General features: G+C 35.5%; 2 long non-coding RNA genes across 2 annotated transcripts; one reads left to right on the top strand and one right to left on the bottom strand.

Annotated features, from left to right (window-relative positions):
* Positions 1 to 6,510: 6,510 nt before the first annotated feature.
* Positions 6,511 to 7,122, bottom strand: LOC118681013 (uncharacterized). The gene is made up of 2 exons (XR_004976649.2): positions 6,832 to 7,122; positions 6,511 to 6,776 (listed from the first exon to the last, which is right to left on the bottom strand). It is a non-coding gene; the product is annotated as an uncharacterized lncRNA (long non-coding RNA).
* A 3,092-nt stretch (positions 7,123 to 10,214) lies between these two features.
* LOC118681015 (uncharacterized) lies at positions 10,215 to 10,826 on the top strand. Its single transcript, XR_004976650.2, has 2 exons — positions 10,215 to 10,505; positions 10,561 to 10,826. It is a non-coding gene; the product is annotated as an uncharacterized lncRNA (long non-coding RNA).
* Positions 10,827 to 20,261: the final 9,435 nt, after the last annotated feature.

Genomic DNA, 20,261 nt, shown 5'->3' with positions numbered 1-20,261 from the left:
AGTAATAAAATCGGTTTATATTTAAATATAGCGGTTACGACCATACTGTTTTAACGTACGGTTAATTTCGGGAAAACCAAATACAGTTTGGTGCATTATACACACCCCTTGACGAATCTCCATCCCTCCGTTGGCAGATTTGGGTTGCAGGCTCTTATGAGCTGCATTATTTGGTCCGGCTGCGATGGTGTAGCCGGGATCCATACCCTTGCTCTCGGTCGGGATGGGATATCTTTCCTGTCTACCGCCACCAATTTGGCTCCGGGGTAGACCTCTCCCACCTTAGCTATTGCTGCTTTATATAGCTGGACCGATCTCTCGTCGTCACACGCTATCATCTTTATTTGCCCTTGATACCATCCGGCATCCGCACATGACGGGGGTGGACCTGGATTGCTAAGTAGCACTTCCAAAGCCACATTCGTCAGTGCGGCTTGCACCCATTTCCATTAGGCTCTGGGGATTTTTCCTTCGGGATCACCCTTATCCAGTACACCAATGACAATGCGGTTTCGGGCCACATCAGCAAAAGATCTTACGGGCGTCACGCCCTTAGTTTTCGGTCTCTTAGCTGACGGCTTAGCCTCTTCAGCGGACCTTTGTCTTTTTGTTGCCACTACCGGCGCTTCTAGTTTGAAGTTAGGTAGGACAGCTCTCGCGCAATCAATGGATTCTCGGAGCTCCTTTGTGAGCTCCTCATTGTTTGGCGGTTGCAGCTCCACCTTCTTCAACAGGTATGCAGCGCGTCGCCTCTCTGCATACTTTGCTTTTGCCGGGTCATCAATCCTGAAGGAAGGCCACTCTCTGGCTGACCCACTACTGGCAGCTTCGCTTTTAGCATCTCCCACCTTCTCCTGCTTAGCTGCCAAGCCTTGGCTACAGGGGTTGGTATGGGCTGCCTCCAGCGTTGCTGTTTTTGTGGCGCCAGCCTTGGCTACTGCCCCCTTAGTATTCGCCTTTGCTCCAGGACCAAGCTTCGCTCCTGTCCTCGCTTTGGCTGTTGTCGAGCTCGTGCCAAACGCTGCTCTTCTCTGGGAGCAACCCGCTCCCTCCGGTCTTTTTGAAGGAGGTCCAGACTCCTTTTTGTTTTTATTTATAATGTTATTGTTTTGGCTCATATTTTGGACCCACGAGTGTAGGGGAAAGTATGTCCGCTTGCGCATAGCCCCCGCTACGCAAGTAAGGCTATCTTATTACGGAAGGCGCCAGGTATCCGTAAGCTCCGTGCGAGACTGGGCTATTTAAGGGCCCCCAGCCAGGTTGATCTTCGGCACGGGTCGCATGACACCTTGATCCAGCCCTTTACCTCCTACCATGGTAAGACCTCCTATCTGGATGCTGCACTATCGAAGAGTACCGAACACCCAGATAGGAAGCCTGACCTTAGCTAGACACCTCACTACTAACGACGTGAACCTGTGGTATCTATTTCCAGTCGGCACCCTCGTGGAGGGTTCAGCGGAGGATTTTTGCCAACCATATATATAAGTAGGAATTATTAAATTTTTAGATTAAAATAAAATGTATTCAAAAAATAAAACAAAAAAAAGGGCACAAGAACAATCGGGTTAACAAACGAAAAAACAAAAACAAAGTTATACTTGGTGGGAATAGCGCATAACTAGTGGTACATACACAGTTGTACATATATTCAAAGTCCATATCGGCACTTTTTTGGCAATACCCCTTGTTCTTGTTAAAACACAAGCAAGCAGGATTGCAAACAAAACATTCAAGCATATTACATATGCACATAAATACGCACATAACGTGCACGCTTATGTTCAAAGGTTAATAACCTCATTTTAAAAGCGGTAATATACACAATTAAGATACATACAAACGAGTACAAACAATAAATTATAAAACACAAAGAGAAAAAAAAGAGAACTAAATAAAACCCGAGAATACAAAAACCAACAAAATACGCGTTTGTTAGTGACGAAGTCCAGATACAATAAAACAATAAAATCCTATTTATCTAAAAGGTAATCTCTTTATTTATCTAATATTATCAGTATACACTGTTGGCTGCATATGACGCAATTGTAGAATCTGACGACTCAGATCTACCGGAAAATTTCAAATCTTCTTCTTACGCCAAATACGAAAACTGCTTAGACCAGTTTGAAGAAACTAAAGCAATGATTTCTGATCAACTAAAGCTAATTAAAGAAATTGCACTAGTAAAGTTCAGGCATGCATCTCAAGGTGCCCGCATGTGACACAGAAATATTTCATGGTGGTTATGAACAATAACCGTACTTCCAAGACATGTTTACTGCCGTTTACATAAACCATCCAAAATTATCAAATGCTCAAAAATTGTATCACCTCCGACACAAAACAAAAGGTCAAGCAGGCGTAATAGTAAAACAGATCGCACTAAATTACGATAATTTCAATTTGGCTTGAGAAGCTCTTTAATCAAGATACGAAAACGAAAGACTATTGGTCGATAAACAAATATCGATATTAGTGAACAAAAATTCAAAAGGAAACAAGTGAAGAATTTTTCAAACTTCAATACACTGTTTAAAATTGTTTGTCGGTTTTATCGACACAGAATATTCCCACAGGGAAGCATGGGAGCAATCGCTCTCATCACGAAGAAAATGCACGAGGTGGCAACAAATGAAAGATTTCCTAACTACACAGTACGAAATCGCAGAAAGGGTAGACAAAAAAATAGTCAGAACGAAAAGCGTTCAACACGACCTTAATAGCAGCTTCCACAGACCCCAACTCAGTAGAAACAACAATTTAAATAGAAGCTTCTCCAAAACTCAAACGTTCACATCCGAACAGTACAAACAAACGTCATGCGAACTATGTACAGGGGGGCTATCTCAAATCTTGCGAGAAATTCAAAAAAATGAATATCACCGATCGAAACAATTTCGTAAGAACAAAAAGACTTTGTACAAAATGTATGTCACATGCGCATTCACTCAAAGATTGCGACAACAAGTTCAATTGCGTATATTGTCATAAACGACATCATTATATGCTTCATATAAATAATTTTTCCAGTTTACTCCCAAGCAGCGCAATTATGAAAAGAGCCACGGGTTTAGTTGCAACAGCAAATCCCGAAAATTGCCAAAAGACACCATGTTGCTCAAAGGCACAAAACACTCAAACGCTACACAGCGAAATACAAAATAGGATATTACTACCCCCAGCAATCATCTACATCGAACATCGAGGAGAACTCTATAAGGTTAGAGCCTTAATAGATCAAGGATCACAAAAATCCTTCATAGCGTCTAGGGCACAAAATAGGCTAAAACTGCCACCCAACCAATCTAATTTTGAAATTACGGGAATAGGCGGAAGAGTAGTCCAAAACTCACACAAAATCTAAACAACACTCCACGAAAGTCAGAGTCCCTTCTGACAAGATCAGGTTTAAAAACACAAATATGTAACTTTCGACCCCGCAGGATGGCTCTTGCCAATAATGATACAAAAATCCTGCTTCAAAATCTTGAGTTCTACTTGCCAAAGGTGGCACTTATCGCATCTATCTAAGCGCTTCTAATATGGGTGGTTTATGGAAATCAGCTATAAAAAGCTTCAAATCCTAAAGTAGATAGATATTACAAATGTAAATATATCGAATTTACCACAATACTTCCTCTAGAAAAAACCATTATCAATTCACGGCTAATCACTGTACTCTCGCAAGATTCCTCTTCAAAGGTTTGAAAGGAGCACCCACTCTGGCCATATCTGAGCCAGGCGTGTCGCTATCCTATAAGCCGATAATAAAACAAATAATGAATAACCGCCAATAAAAATATCATATATACAAGTATCACATAATAATAAGTCGTCAAGCCAGAAAATTCATATTAAGGGTATATCAATATGACCCCCTCACGCACAATAAAGTTGCTTATCTTATCTAAGTACCAGTACCAACATAAAAATACAAATTTTGATATAAAACCAAAATCGTCTCTTATGTTATATCTACAGATAAATATGGCTATACCACTACAGCATTAACATGCATACCGCGGCTTCGGCTACTCCAACAGCAGTACCCCGTGATACCTGGGAAATTTACAGCATATATGTACTAGTAGGCAAAATATTCGCCTAGGGGGCCCAGGATGTTTAAATGAGTATAAACTTCCTCCTACAAATACCGCTCCACCTGTGAAACTAATGGCACGCCCTATTATATACCACCAAATACACCACACCTGGGAACAAACCTGAGAACACTCACAGGATCTCACCACAAACGACGACACCGCCACACTCAACATTTAAGAACACCACGTACGATGACATCTGACCTCACCAACTATACAAAAGGAACTGGATTATCATGCGCTAAAACAATTCGTTTCGTCAACAGGCCTAAGCGCAACGTCAACATTCGTTCTGCGATCGTGCGCGCTATTTTGATTGATTGATTTTACATTTTTCGAGTGCAATTTGTTAAAAATAATTGCGACATTTTCTCTGAAACAGTGTTACAAGTGTTACTTTTATATAAATAGTGTGTGCTCCCCAATATCTTAACTACATTTTTAATCAATATTATATAATATATTGTAATATGAATACACATTTTTAGGGCTGTATTTACGTGATATAGGTCTACTCGGGAACCGATAACTTTAAAATAATATCGAAATGCAAAATGCCCAACAGCTATTTTTAAAATACCCTATCGATTTTCTCTCGACAGCGGCATGATTCACAAATTTTATAAAAATATGGGTTTTGACAGCTCTCTCTCGAATCAAAGAGTTTTGTATCATGTCATCCATGACGGAAGAACTGTTTAATATGACTAATTAATAAGATGAAACAATTTTTTCGTTGGTTTTTTTATCTCTGTTTTTCTCACGTTTGTTCTTTGACACAAATGGTAGAATTGCTATCGCTTACATTCGGCTTTCCTGACCCATCGAAGCCGTCGTTTTCCTAGTTTGCGCCTACTGGTTCGCCTGGTGGTAACTGATACCAAGTATTTAACTAATCTGATGCAAATACGGTCCTGTACGATTACCAATACATGTTCGTTGCGTTTGTGAATTGTCCTAAACGGTGTCGACTTAACGTCGTTGTAGTGATACCGATTCTCTCGTTCACAGCGAAGGGTTTTATCAACGCTCATATGACCTGCTTTATCATCGCGTTTGTGGTGTAACAATAGAAGTTTTATTATTTCGGAACAACACTTTACAGTTTGTTGTCGTATTTTCGATATAAACGTCCCAGTTCCATGACATAGTCGGCGTATTCTGGTTTCCCATCATTCTGAATTTGGGGATACTTTCGTATACCATCCCACGCTTTCAGGTATAAGAGGGGTATGGTTGGATAGAGGAGATTCTCCAGATCATTATTGCCGCCGGAAACGTATAGTTTACGAGATATATATACAAATGGGTTACAATAACAATTGGGTTCCATGTACTGAATATGAGGACCCTAGTGCATATGGCTGAATTTTTGCCGAAAATGTCGATCAATCTGTGACAAATATTATTGAAATTCGGAGAAAATGTTTCTTTGATATTAATATATTCTTGTGTCAAAAATTACTTGAGTCGTGTCAATATTTCCTTTAGCCCCCATATACCTAATATAAAGATTGTCGAGTTTCCAGTTGACTTTATACCACATATATCGGCTAATAGTTATTTTAATGAAATCGAGAAAGCGTATTTTTCTAATAACAGTGCATCTTTGTGCTTAAAATCGGGCGAAAACTTAGCCCCCATATAACTGATATTCAGAATATTGAAACGTCCGGAAAACTTTAATCCATTTATGTATATCTTTATACTTATATATTTATTGAATTGCTTGAAAATAACTTCTTAAATATACTTGGGCAATGTCAAAAATTAATTCGATCAGCCCTTCCACTTTTCTGCCCCTAATATATCCTATTTAATGATTTTCGACTTTCCACCTGACTTTAAACCGTTAAGTTAAAAGTTTTCTTAAAAGTTATACAATTATATTAATGTTTAATTAGCGTTTTCGGTTGAGTTGATATCACATATATCTCATTTGAGAATGATTTTAGTAGAGTTTTCGATGGCGGGAAGTAAAATATAGTAATAAAACTAATTGAGTTTATGACTTTCAAAATAAGTCAATTTGATACCAAATTTGATTGTAATTCATTCACGATTTCATCGAAAAATGAATGTTGAATTCTTTCGCTACATTTTATAATGTCAACATGTTCGGTTACAGCCGAAATTAGCTCTTCTTTACTTTTTTTTTCAAATTATCTACTATGCCTCGATTAAGAGAACTATCTTAAAAATAAAATAGGGTTTAATTTTGTCATTGCATTATAGGCAATTAACAATTTCGAATGTAAGTTTTTGATATTCTCATGGATTGCGCATTTATGTTTTTGAATATTTTTTCACATTGTAACATCACCCCCATTACTTTTTCATGTTCAACCCGAACTGGTTCACCATATAAAGAAACAATGGTGTGAAATGAAAAATTGTTTCATACTTATGATATAATTCATTATTTTATTATTTAATAAATAGAGATATTTTACTCGATTCGAACTCCTTTCTGTATTGCGTCAAAAGACATGTACGCGTAGTATTGTAACGCAAATAGTGCTGCATTGTTAGAAGACTTGGCATAGTTTTTACCGATTCACTAATCTGATTCATTTATTTAATCAATAGGTTTCTGATCCTGACGTCAGCTGCATTAGCGCGTACTCCGTCTACATAACAATTTTGGATTGGAGGGTAGTCATCTATAGCCTATAATTCACAACCTGAGTTTAACCATTTACATTGTGAAAGAACTTCTTTAAACCTTTCCACAGCCTTATATTACGAAAACATGCAAGTTAGATTCATTAAGGATTCATTATCGACATTTCCCATTTTGGATGACGGACGGAGTCCTTGATTGAAACATACGAAGAAGTAATTTACATTAATATCCAAAAAAGTTAAAAGAAATCAGTTAACTGAAACGTTAAGCAAACTAATTAGCACATTAGAAAACATGAATTTGAACTAATATCAGCAGGTACTGCCTTAATATTTTATATAGAACTAGTTCATTATTGAATTACTTTGGCAAAAATAAGTTAGTATTACAAGTAGTGATGAAGGAAAATAATTAATTTTAAAAGCGCTAGGGCTTTTCAAATTATTCAAATAACCTGAAAATCGATTATTCGAATAACCGTTAGTGTGAATATTAACCCAATAACACTCTAACGGATTTCTCGATACCTTATAACTCACTCTTTAGTTCGATCACTATATTGTTAAATAAAAGTTCCAATTTAATGGCTATACACCTGTCTTTATTTTTAATTCAAACAACTTAACATTTTACTATTCATTATCTAAAATTCACAAGTTCTTACTTATATCTTAATTGCTCTTAACATGGCACTCTAACTAGAACTGTCCCTCCAGCACAATCTAGCAGCCCTATATATAAGATCTTTAACAAACCTTCGCTAGCATTCTGTCAACTGTGAATTTGCTGTCTAGTTGATTCTGTCAATTTATCGTCGAATCGATTTTGTTCAATCATGCGTCACAATAGTCGACTATTACGACTATTCGATTACTTGCTCTGTTGCGAGTATTTAAAAAAGTAAAAAAAATTTTGAAATCCAAGCAGCCTTTGATTTGTGCACAAAATTTTATTATTGAATGTTTCACTTTTTTCAATAAAAATAAGAAAATAAATTACCGCTTATTATTCGAATAGTCGACAAAGAAATGTTAACCGGATAGTCGAGAATGAGCGGTTAATCGAATAGTCGACGATTTACGACTATCCCGATACTGCAAGCCGAATATTATTTTTCGAATGATAACCTATCCGGTTAATCTGATTAAGGGAATACCAAGAGCTCTAAAAATCGTCCTCTAGAACATCGTTAACGAAATTCAGAATGATGGAAACCAATTCTATTATTCAAATAATACCCTATGCGGTTAATCCGATAAGTGGAATACCAAGAGCTCTAAAAAGCGCCCCATAGAACTTCGTTAACAAAATTCAGGGGTCGGCTTTAGTATACCATTCCCCGATTTCAGGGTTAAGAGGGGTATGGTTGGATAGAGGAAATTATTATAACCGCCGGAAACTTATAGTTTTCGAGATATTTGCATTTTAAGTTGAAAATTTGACAAATTTTATCTAACAATTTCTCTATTTATAGTTAATTTTTTTTTTATATTATATTATGCACTTACTTGATTATACACTACACTTCACTACAATGTTTCTACATATTTATTTTATATTAATTATTTTAATATAATATTTGCTTTAAATAAACATTTTATTTTTACACAATTTTTGTTATATGCACAATAACAAATGGGTTCCATATTGACAGATAATAAGTGTTGCTATATCTATTATATATATATATATATTTATAGTTTGCAAACGAATTAAAATGAATAATAGATCAACCGTGGTATTGGATTGATCATTACTTTTTTGAAGCGCCGCCGAAGGCCGCCAATTCAGAAAGAAATAGGACGCGAAAGGGATAACGACCACCACGGTGTTGGATCGCCCAGGGTTATTTTTTTGAAGAGCGGCCGAAGGCCGCCAATGCAGAAAAAAATTGGACGCGAAAGGATTAACGATCACCCCGGCGTTGGATCGGCCAGGGTCATTTTTTTGAAACGCGTCCAAAGACCGCTAATGCAAATAAAAAATCTAACCAAAAAAAGGAGTGTTAAAGAGGATATATCACTCTCTTTAAATTTCATTTTCTATAACGAATTATAACAGATATTGTTACAACTAAACAAGGTACCGTTTGTTTTTTTGTCCGTTTTGTCATTGAATTGGTAAATTTTGTGCATATAAGTTAATTTTGTAGAGGGTAATTGAGTATTTTATTTATTTTGATTGCTTTCATTCGTTTGGATATGGCAACACTTATTATCTGTCAATATGGAACCCATTTGTTATTGTGCATATAACGAAAATTGTGTAAAAATAAAATGTTTATTTAAAGCAAATATTATATTAAAATAATTAATATAAAATAAATATGTAGAAACATTGTAGTGAAGTGTAGTGTATAATCAAGTAAGTGCATAATATTATATAAAAGAAAAATTAACTATAAATAGAGAAATTGTAAAATAAAATTTGTCAAATTTTCAACTAAAAATGCAAATATCTCGAAAACTATAAGTTTCCGGCGGTTATAATAATTTCCTCTATCCAACCATACCCCTCTTAACCCTGAAATCGGGGAATGGTATACTAAAGCCGACCCCTGAATTTTGTTAACGAAGTTCTATGGGGCGCTTTTTAGAGCTCTTGGTATTCCACTTATCGGATTAACCGCATAGGGTATTATTTGAATAATAGAATTGGTTTCCATCATTCTGAATTTCGTTAACGATGTTCTAGAGGACGATTTTTAGAGCTCTTGGTATTCCCTTAATCAGATTAACCGGATAGGTTATCATTCGAAAAATAATATTCGGCTTGCAGTATCGGGATAGTCGTAAATCGTCGACTATTCGATTAACCGCTCATTCTCGACTATCCGGTTAACATTTCTTTGTCGACTATTCGAATAATAAGCGGTAATTTATTTTCTTATTTTTATTGAAAAAAGTGAAACATTCAATAATAAAATTTTGTGCACAAATCAAAGGCTGCTTGGATTTCAAAATTTTTTTTACTTTTTTAAATACTGGCAACAGAGCAAGTAATCGAATAGTCGTAATAGTCGACTATTGTGACGCATGATTGAACAAAATCGATTCGACGATAAATTGACAGAATCAACTAGACAGCAAATTCACAGTTGACAGAATGCTAGCGAAGGTTTGTTAAAGATCTTATATATAGGGCTGCTAGATTGTGCTGGAGGGACAGTTCTAGTTAGAGTGCCATGTTAAGAGCAATTAAGATATAAGTAAGAACTTGTGAATTTTAGATAATGAATAGTAAAATGTTAAGTTGTTTGAATTAAAAATAAAGACAGGTGTATAGCCATTAAATTGGAACTTTTATTTAACAATATAGTGATCGAACTAAAGAGTGAGTTATAAGGTATCGAGAAATCCGTTAGAGTGTTATTGGGTTAATATTCACACTAACGGTTATTCGAATAATCGATTTTCAGGTTATTTGAATAATTTGAAAAGCCCTAGCGCTTTTAAAATTAATTATTTTCCTTCATCACTACTTGTAATACTAACTTATTTTTGCCAAAGTAATTCAATAATGAACTAGTTCTATATAAAATATTAAGGCAGTACCTGCTGATATTAGTTCAAATTCATGTTTTCTAATGTGCTAATTAGTTTGCTTAACGTTTCAGTTAACTGATTTCTTTTAACTTTTTTGGATATTAATGTAAATTACTTCTTCGTATGTTTCAATCAAGGACTCCGTCCGTCATCCAAAATGGGAAATGTCGATAATGAATCCTTAATGAATCTAACTTGCATGTTTTCGTAATATAAGGCTGTGGAAAGGTTTAAAGAAGTTCTTTCACAATGTAAATGGTTAAACTCAGGTTGTGAATTATAGGCTATAGATGACTACCCTCCAATCCAAAATTGTTATGTAGACGGAGTACGCGCTAATGCAGCTGACGTCAGGATCAGAAACCTATTGATTAAATAAATGAATCAGATTAGTGAATCGGTAAAAACTATGCCAAGTCTTCTAACAATGCAGCACTATTTGCGTTACAATACTACGCGTACATGTCTTTTGACGCAATACAGAAAGGAGTTCGAATCGAGTAAAATATCTCTATTTATTAAATAATAAAATAATGAATTATATCATAAGTATGAAACAATTTTTCATTTCACACCATTGTTTCTTTATATGGTGAACCAGTTCGGGTTGAACATGAAAAAGTAATGGGGGTGATGTTACAATGTGAAAAATATTCAAAAACATAAATGAGCAATCCATGAGAATATCAAAAACTTACATTCGAAATTGTTAATTGCATATAATGCAATGACAAAATTAAACCCTATTTTATTTTTAAGATAGTTCTCTTAATCGAGGCATAGTAGATAATTTGAAAAAAAAAAGTAAAGAAGAGCTAATTTCGGCTGTAACCGAACATGTTGACATTATAAAATGTAGCGAAAGAATTCAACATTCATTTTTCGATGAAATCATGAATGAATTACAATCAAATTTGGTATCAAATTGACTTATTTTGAAAGTCATAAACTCAATTAGTTTTATTACTATATTTTACTTCCCGCCATCGAAAACTCTACTAAAATCATTCTCAAATGAGATATATGTGATATCAACTCAACCGAAAACGCTAATTAAACATTAATATAATTTTATAACTTTTAAGAAATCTTTCAACTTAACGGTTTAAAGTTAGGTGGAAGTCGAAAATCATTAAATAGGATATATTGGGGGCAGAAAAGTGGAAGGGCTGATCGAATTAATTTTTGACATTGCCCAAGTATATTTAAGAAGTTATTTTCAAGCAATTCAATAAATATATAAGTATAAAGATATACATAAATGGATTAAAGTTTTCCGGACGTTTCAATATTCTGAATATAAGGCAAAGTTTTCGCCCGATTTTAAGCACAAAGATGCACTGTTATTAGAAAAATACGCTTTCTCGATTTCATTAAAATAACTATTAGCCGATATATGTGGTATAAAGTCAACTGGAAGCTCGACAATCTTTATATTAGGTATATGGGGGCTAAAGGAAATATTGACACGACTCAAGTAATTTTTGACACAAGAATATATTAATATTAAAGAAACATTTTCTCCGAATTTCAATAATATTTGTCACAGATTGATCGACATTTTCGGCAAAAATTCAGCCATATGCACTAGGGTCCACATATTCAGTACAACCAATATAGGATCATTCGGATAATGATATGTACTGAATTTGAATTTTTGAAATCGGTTCAGTGAGTCCAGAGATATGGGATTTCGCTTAAATGTGGGTGGTGTCACGCACATCGTCCGGCTTCTATAAAACTTTTTTATATCATCCTGGGTGTAGAATTTAATGTAACTGGCGCATTATGTTCTTGATTTATCGCGCTTTTAGTAGTTTTTAACATAATTGTTATATGGGAAGAGGGCGATAATCCGATTACATATATTTTCACACTGTCGGTAGGGGTTCTTAAAAAATGTGTCCCAAGCGAATTTGGTTATTGTAGCTTTAGTGGTTTAGGAAATATATACATTAAACCTTTCGGATGGCGGGGTACCGCCATTTTTTTTTGCACAGACGAATGGACAGACAGACCTCCGGATTTCAACTCGTCTCGTCATCGTGATCATTTATATCTAACTCCATTATTTCTAGGTTAATAGCAAAATGTTGCAAGGTATAAAAATAAAAAGCTAGTAACATAATTAATGATTTTTTTTCAAAGTGCTTAATCAACTGGTATTTTAGAGTCATCAACAAAAATTTTGAAGTCCAGTCTGTATTCCTTCATTCAGTGGGATAATATGGTTGCTATGGATTTTGCAGAGGAGAGTGTTGGCTCCTTGCAGTTAAGAAACGAGAAAGGTCAAGGAAATAGGCGTTCACCTTCGAACGAAGATCATCATCGATTCCAATGGCCGATGTATGAGATTATGGAAATTCCCTCTGATGAAGCAATGACAGATATCGAAATTAAATAGTAACGGATACCACCTTACAAAATCCCTATTTAATTCCTCGAAATAGTTGGACGACCGACATATTTTTCACATACTGGATATGCGAAGAGTTGTTAGACAGAGAGAAACAAGTTTAGGACCTTGGTTAGGAACTTTACTCCCGTCGAGCCCTGGTACTTGAGCCTAAACATATATATATGTCGTCTGGGCTAATGAATTTAGACAATTCGGTCGTATTATTGATACTTTCAACCTCTTCGTCGATGAAAGCAAGTGATGCGTAGATTTTTATCGTTTTGTGCAACACGGCTAAAGTAGTTAGCTAATCTCTTCGGGTCAGAGGAGACATGAAAATAGAATTGGATTTGAACCCGATCGTCATGTCGCATCGGATTTTAGAGGAGCTTGATCAGGGATAGTGGGGGACTGATATCAGCGATTTTTTGATAGAGATAACTACATGCGCATAGACCGCGAGGTTTGATGAGGGCAAAGCACCATGTACTAAATAGGTGCGCATGTTGGAACAAGTCGAAAAATGGCACCAGCCGGAGCATGTTGCACTTAACTGCGAGCAACCATGATTTTCCGGTTCTACTGTGTGCTTTAAAGCTTGAACAGGTCTTAGGAAGGTTCTATCCATTGGATCAAGAGGACAAAGAGCAGTCCAATCCCTGACTTTCTTAAGCTATGGTGTGATGGTAGCAAAGATTTTATCGTAAGGAAACTTAACGATTTTTGAAAAAAGTACTTTTAAATCGATTATTGGCCTAAATAGAATAGATTGAACTGATGCAAGCTCTGGAAATTTGGCAACGGAAAAATAACCACATGTAGAATTTCTCCGGGTTTGTTAGGAATTTGCGACTTTTCCATTTCAGGGTTCGGGAAATGGCGCTTTCTGACATATGGCACACATCAAGAGAGAATATTCCTAATTCTTTAAAAAACTGCATATTAGATTTAATTTTCATATTTTTGGAAGCGTTTGTTCTAATTGTTTCACTTTCACCACGAAGATATTTTGTGTAAATGATAAACCATGCGAAGTTTTTTCTTTCCGTTGTCGTCTGTTCTTTTATTGGAATTTGAAGTTGGGTAGGAGCATTATATGGTGAGCGCGATGGAGCGTATTTCGCTATAAACAGCTGCATATTTCTATTTTCAATTATGCAACCTATATTAACATCGTTATATTAAAAATGCATTAACTTTTCTGCATCATCCGTACAAAATAAAATTTCCTTATTTATATCAAATTTAGCATATATTTTAGGAAATAGGTCGTAACTAATTATACTGTCAAAGTTCTTGGGCGTACGTAATTGTACCGTCAAATGTCTTAACGTTACCTTAGCAATGACAGGCACCTTGTCGGAGACTTAGCAGTTCGAATTCTCTTAATAAGGCTTAATCCTAATTCATGGGCGTACCGCACTTAACAAATGTTTTGCTATTTTCTAATTATATGTATATATACATATGTGTATATTTGTATATATCGTTACACGACATAGGGTTGTTTTTAATTGAACAACTCAAATCAGTTTTTGCACATTTTTATTAAAAATAATATAAAATTTGGCTTAAACGACCGCGGAAGGAGGCAGATATGTCATCCGTTGGTTAACAGGTAAGTAATACTAATTAGAAAATCGGTCGTAGCCTGTAAGACTACATGTCCCTAGTTGTCATACAAATATTTTTTCGAATTTCTTTTTTTTCATTTTAGTGCAAAATGGCTGAAAACACCACGAAACGTCAACTGCAGCCCACGAGTTCATCAAAGAGAAAAATATTACGAGGACAGTCTCATCATTAGTAAAGGAATTCAACGACTTGTTGGTTTCCGATCGTGATCTATTACAGTTTTGTGACCAAGATGAAGATTTAGAGGAGAATATTCCAGAAGTGGATAGCAGTAATGAGAGGAGCGCTGATTGTTCTTATGAAGCTAGCATCGATAGTTCTGATGATACCAGGCTTCTTTCGGAATTACGAAGGTATACTTTTTATTACGGGAAAAATCGTTATAAATAGTCAAATACTCCATCTAATGGTCCTAAATGGTCCTAGGGTTCGCACACTTCAACATAATATCATAACTCATGCTTGTGCCTCGAAATTGACAGACGCGGATGCTAAAGACCCTATCAGCATAAATTATTTGACGAAGGAAAGCTTCTGCAAATATTGACTTGGACAAACAAAAAAATCTCCAGTTATACAATAAAGTTTGCTCGTCAGAATAAACCTGAATTAAAAGACATAAACATTACTGAGCTGAAGGCTTTTGTGGGTATTTTACTATATTCAGCTCTTTTGTCTAACCACGAACGCACAAGTTACTTATTTGCTAGGGATGGCACTGAATGTGAAATATTTTGATACGGCATGTCAAAAAATAGATTTGTTATTTTGTTTCGATAATCCAGACGATCGCGCTGAAAGGCAAAACGATGATAAGTTGCCAGCTATATCCTTTATTTTCAACAAGTTTGTCAACAATTCTCAACAGCTATACGAACTGAGTGAATGCGTCACCATAGATGAGATGTTAGTGAAGTTTCGAGGAAGAAGTCACATGATTTCTTATATGCCGAAAAAACCTGGTAAATATGGACTGATCATACGAGCCTTATGTGATACAAAAGATGCTTATTTTTATAATGGATATATTGGTCTGATGGTATTGGTTTGACCACACAAGAGCAAAAACTTATCGTGGCTACTCAGTGTGTCCTCCGATTGATACAACCAATTGAAGGAAGCAATCGAAATGTGACTACTGATAACTGGTTTTCTTCTATAGAACTAATTGATGAGCTGGAAAAACGTAAGCTTACTTATGTGGGCACTATGAAAAAAAAACGCGAAATACCAAGCGAATTTCAGCCGCAAAAAAATAGAGATGTCCAGTCAACCTTGCTTAGATTTACAAATCAAAAAACTATTTGCTCATACGTGCCTAAGAAGAATAGAGCTGTGATACTTGTGTCCTCAATGCATCATGGAAAAGTAGTTGATGAGGATAATAAAAAGCCTGAAATTATTCTGTGTTATAACACAACAAAAGGAGGCGTTGATGAAGCAGATAAAAAATGCTCCATTTTTTCCAGCAGCCGCCGAACGAGAAGGTGGCCAATGGTGGTATTCTACCGCATTATGGATTTGAGCGGCACAAATGCATATATATTATACAATATGCATCAATGCCTATATATTATACAAATAATAATAATATTTGAACGCATTTAATAAGCTAAAACCAGAGAACGTATATCATAGAGAAGGTTCAATTGCGGACCAGCGTGTGAATTGTCAAAACCTAACAAGATTTTATTAGTGAATTTTACCAAATCTGGCTCGGAAGGAGAAATTTTAACAGTGGAGAGTGAACAGAGCTGAGAATTCAATGAAAATTATGCTCAGAGACTTGCTTTGATATTACAGCTGCATGTTAGCCTTTTGGCTTATATATTTATACGTTTATATGCAATCATATTTATTTATATGAATATCATTTTGCGAATTTTTATGAATGCATGCAAAACTGATAAGATCTATGAAATTATGGAATTTCGAAATAATATTTATAGTCAATTTGGGCTTTTAATAATTTTATTTAGTTTTTACCTAATATACATTCATACTAAATAGTTTATATTATAATAATAGAGATTAAATTTATTACAATATATGTATGTATATACACCTTTTATCATATTAATCTTATATAGTCATATGTATGTACGTATGTATTTGAATGTACGCATTCAGAAATTCAAATCATGATTTTATCACTTATCAATACACTATATGTGCGCATTGATTTATATGTACACGCATATATCTACATAAAATTGCCGAACAAATAATGCATACACAAACCAACCTACATATGTGTGTGCGTACACATGTAAATATGTCACCCGCAAAAACTACAAACATTGTTCTACAAAAACAACAATCGTCACAAGTCAATATGTCAGCCAAATAGGCGAAGCCCAAATTTATAGTAAATCACACAACAACAACATTTTCATTCATGAACGCAGGCGTACTTTTAACAAGCAACCTCGCTTCATTCATAAAAACAGATACCCTTACATCCCCCCGAGCATGCTTTTGCCTACAAGCGTCTTTTCACGACGATGGCAAAAGCTTAAAATCATAAATTGAACAAATTTCTGATATTCCCTCTAGAAGGGAAAAGTGACAACCCCTCAAATATGAGTATTAAAATATTTTAGAATAAAAGTGACAACATAGTATATTTGTCGATTTACAATTCAAGAAACTTTTTAAAGAAAATATTCAATATTCCTTTGATTTATGTATACAGTGAACCCCGGGTAAGTATCGCTCCTCCAATCCCTCTTATCTGCCTGTGTCTTGCTGCATCTAACGTTTTTTTTTCTTAATATTTTAAGGAAAACAGTAATTTTTTTTAAATACATAGAAATTATTTTTTTGGTAGCACTCGCTTAAGTACCACAATCGCTTATGTACTACAAAGCACAAAAAATCTGCAACTTTGGTTTTGGCACTTAACCGGGATTGACTGTATTTGTGAAAGAATGTAAATATTCGAATTTTTTGTACAAACATCTGCCCGTATATATGCACCTGACTTGTTGACTTTGTTTCCATTTACGCATGCCACGTTGTATATGAATAAGGGTTGATTTTGCACTTGCCATATGCGATGTATGTTTGTAAGAGTGTGTATGGTTCTTATTTCCCATGAAATAATGAGTGTACATATTTACATACATACGTTGCATATAGACAAATTAACAATTATAATGGGTACTTTCATATTTGTTTACATGCACACATAATTATACATATACTTACATATATATGTATAAGAATATTTGCGACCGCTTGGTCTTTTCTTATGGGGTTATGTCAAGCTGACTGTATGACTGAACTGAATTGAAGCAGTCCATTAAATAGATATTTGAGGCAATCCCGACGAACCCTCCAGCCCGCATTAATTTTCTAATTAGGTGTCGCATATGCGTGGCTGAGCATGGAGGAATAATTAATTGTATAAAATAAAATAAGATTTTCTATACAATACAAAAAAAATTAATGTAATGCATTGATTAAAAAGCAACTTTTTACGGTTTATTTTTGTAGCACGATTCGTGAGCCGCCCTGTATAGGCAGAATATCTTAAAATTATATGTAAATTCGTTTGCGCATTGTAAATATACGAATCTGTAAGCGTACATTTCTTAAGATTGAATTTAGCATTATTTTTCTCTTTTAACATTCAGGGGTAAAATTCTGGTGAAATCAGCTTATAATTTGTTTGTGGTGAAATGCACAAATGTTGGCGAGTAACTCTCTGTCAAGAGGAACATTTTGACAATCGGTACACCATGAACCTTCACTATGATATACGTTCTCTGGAGAAGGTCCAACTACGGACCAGCGTGTGAATTGTCAAAACCTAAGAAAATACGATGAGCGTGTTTCACCACAGCTAGCTCAGAAGGAAAACTTTTAACAGTGGCGCGTGAACAGAGCTGAGCATTCAATGAAAATTAATTCAATATCATTATGCCAATTTTTATGAATGCATGCACAATTTATAACACTCCATTAAATTATGTAATTTTCAAAATAATATTTATAGTCAGCTCGGGCATTTAATAATATTATATAGTTTTTACATAATATGCATTCCCAATAAATATTTTGTATGATAATTGTGAAAGTTAAGAGGCTATGAATTTTGACTTTCTTGATTGAGATATATTTTTTATATATATGTAAAGAACAAAAATAAGTGGTGCTTGTTAAAGAAACGTTTTTACCAGGATGTCGATGATTGCTGAATGTTGACTGCTGACCAACTTGAGTGACCTAGCTCAATTCGTTATTGTCGATATCTTCTTCTTTCTCATCGTCGTCTTCTGGTAACTGACACCAGCGTTTTAACTTGTCGATTGAATAAATAGAAGAATGATGCTTTCTAGTTCGTCTAGTTTGGGGAAGATCTTCGACCACATAACGGCCGTAATCAAGAACTTTGGTAACTACAAACGGTGCTTTGAATCGTGGCTCGAGTTTTCTTGACGTGCCTGTGCTCGGTGGTTCATTTTCAATTTCACCTTCTTGGAAAATACTCCTAGATCGATGCTTTGCGTCAAAACGAAATTTCGTCACGTGGCTTATAGCCATATAAGGAGTGCAACCCGTGGTGCTGTTCTTCATCGTATTTATGCACCACTGTACACAGCGTATGTTTTCGTCCCATTTTTTATCGGTAAAGTTCGTCGGTAATAGCATTGACATAGTATTGTACGATTTGTTCTTTCTGCATGACCGTTTGCTCTCGGTGTCCGTACTGCCGTAAGAATATGTTTTATGTCATTTTCGAAACAGTACTTTTCGAACTCGCGGGACGTAAAAGCGGAACCTTTGTCCGTCACGATACGTAATGGCATACCAACATAACTACTTGCTTTTTTTAATGCTTCGATTACGTACCTCGTTGATATATTTTTATCAGGATATAACATTGTAAATTTTGTGAACGAATCGACGATAACCAGAAGATGTTCCTTCACTTTTGAGCTTTTTGGAAACGGGTCCAAATGATCCATATGAATAGTTCTGAACGGAATCGGTTCTATTTCGTCGTAATGATACTGCATTTCGGTTTTCCCACTGTTACGTTTATTATAGGCACAATCCATACACGATAAAATGAATTGGTTGACGAAGTTGCACATTCGTGGAAACCACTTGTAAGATTTCAATCGTTCTAACGTTTTTTCGACACCCATGTGCCCTGCTTTTGTATGACAATCTTGAACCACTTTATAGCGTAATGCTCGCGGTACAACCCATAGAAGTGCGTCGTCAACTTTTCGCAAAAGTCTTCCGTTAATTTTACATATGCGCTCATCTTGTAACTGCATACCAAAAAGCCAGTCATCCTCATCGATAACTACTTTATCAGTACGCAAATCTGCTACTTCGATTGTTTGTGATTCTTCATACGGAGTTCGGCTCAGAGCATCCACATGTTCCATGCGACCCGGTCGATGCTCTATTTCGATTTCAAAATCCTGGATTCGTAGCCAAAATCTGGCAATCCGTGGTATAAGCTCTTTCTTTTGCATAGTCGTTCTTAATGCGCTACAGTCTGTCTTGACTGTAATCTTTTTATCGTAGATATAATATCGGAAACGTTCTAGAGACTTTACAACAGCCAGAGTCTCGATTTCATAACTGTGAAACTTTTGTTCGTCAACGCTAGTGGCTCTACTATAATACGCTACCGGTTTAAAATCACCTTTTTCGCGCTGTAATAATACGCCTGCCAAACCCACTGCACTTGCATCTGTGTGTACTTCATGTCCTGTGTTGATATGATATGCTGCTAGTACTGGTCGTGACACTAATTAAGATTTTAATTGTTCAAAAGCGGCTTCTTGTGTTTTTGTCCACTCAAACTTTTCATCTTTGCGTAGTGGTGCCAAAATTATAGCGTATCCGGGGACAAATTTTCTAAAATGACCACTTAAACCTAAAAATCATCGTATATCAGCCACATTAGCTGGTGTAGGCATATTCGA

This window comes from Bactrocera oleae, chromosome 6, assembly GCF_042242935.1.
Source record: "Bactrocera oleae isolate idBacOlea1 chromosome 6, idBacOlea1, whole genome shotgun sequence".
In the NCBI taxonomy this organism is placed as follows: domain Eukaryota; kingdom Metazoa; phylum Arthropoda; class Insecta; order Diptera; family Tephritidae; genus Bactrocera; species Bactrocera oleae.
The sequence above is the reverse complement of the archived record's forward strand: the minus strand, read 5'-3'. Positions and strand labels throughout refer to the sequence as shown.